At 34.3% G+C, this 1,243-nt stretch overlaps 1 protein-coding gene across 2 annotated transcripts in view; it reads right to left on the bottom strand.

Annotated features, from left to right (window-relative positions):
* Positions 1–1,243, bottom strand: part of LOC103142642 (Golgi apparatus protein 1-like) — a 24,973-nt gene that overhangs the window by 18,948 nt on the left and 4,782 nt on the right. The gene's annotated exons all lie outside the window — the stretch shown is intronic.

Below are 1,243 nucleotides of genomic sequence, written 5' to 3'. Positions count from 1 at the left end.
ACTCCAAAGTCTATAAATAAACCCACAAAAGCTCCATAACAAATACTACAGGACTCAGTATCTTAAATGTCAAATTTCATGACAATGCAGTTTGAAAAAGATTGTAAAATATTCAGGTTGTTATGAAGTGCAGCATATCAGCCCTTCATACCCATCAGAAAGCATCAGGAGGGATGATTTGGGCTTTCTTTTCTTTCTTCTTGCAAAATTTTAGTTAAACCAGAACTCTTCTGTTTGCAAAAATATCCTAAAGTCAGCAGCAAATCTTTAATAAACTCTGCAATAATAACAATAACTACAGCGAATTAGGGCTGCATCTAAGGATTATTGTAGTATAATAATCAGTTATTTGCATTCAAATAATTGATTATTTGAGTGGAAAATGTAAATATTTTTGTGCAGCTTTAGCTTAATTCCTGCTCTGTGGTTTGTTCTCTCAGCAAATTGCCTTTTTCTTTGAGTCTCTATATTGTAGTTATTGATTAATTGATTAATCAAATAAAAGAATTGGCACATTCTGCGGAATTTTCATTTTTTTATTTTATTTTATTTTTATACAATATTAGAAATACATCTACTCAACTTAACACCAATACTATGTAGGGCTGGTCTGTTGATTCATTTTTGGATTAACCAGTAAATGAATGGAAAGCAAAACTTGCTTAATATGAAATTTTTTTTTTTTTTTTTCAAACAGAATTTGAACCAGGTGAAACCAAAACACTTCACTAGTTCTGGGTAAAACATATTTACAAACAAAGGCTTCATTTTGTTTTGAAAGCAAAATGTATATATTTTTGTATAATTTTGTCTTAATTAATGCTCTGAGAGTGTTGTTCTTTCAGCGAATTGCCTGTTTTTGAGTCTGTATACTGCATCCATCCATCCATCCATTTTCCTTCACCCTTGTCCCTCAGTGGGGTCGGGAGGGGTGCTGGTGCCTATCTCCAGCTCACGTTCCGGGCGAGAGGCGGGGTACACCCTGGACAGGTCGCCAGTCTGTCGCAGATAGATTGTATACTGCAATTAACGATTAATCGATTGCTAAATTAGTTGACAATATTTCAATAATTGATTAGTCATGATTAATCACGTTTAGTCCAGTTAATTGTTTCAGAATATTTGTTGGTTCTGCTCTTTTTTGTTTCTTTTAGCCAAATTGTGGAAAGTCCAGTTTCGGTTCTGGAGCTTCAGGTCGCAGACCCCTGATCTAGACAATCAACTCAATAAATAAATCCAGCGG

This window comes from Poecilia formosa, unplaced genomic scaffold (assembly GCF_000485575.1).
Source record: "Poecilia formosa unplaced genomic scaffold, Poecilia_formosa-5.1.2 Scaffold99, whole genome shotgun sequence".
In the NCBI taxonomy this organism is placed as follows: Eukaryota; Metazoa; Chordata; class Actinopteri; order Cyprinodontiformes; family Poeciliidae; genus Poecilia; species Poecilia formosa.
Note: the sequence above shows the minus strand (reverse complement) of the source record. Positions and strands in the feature narration are given on the sequence as shown.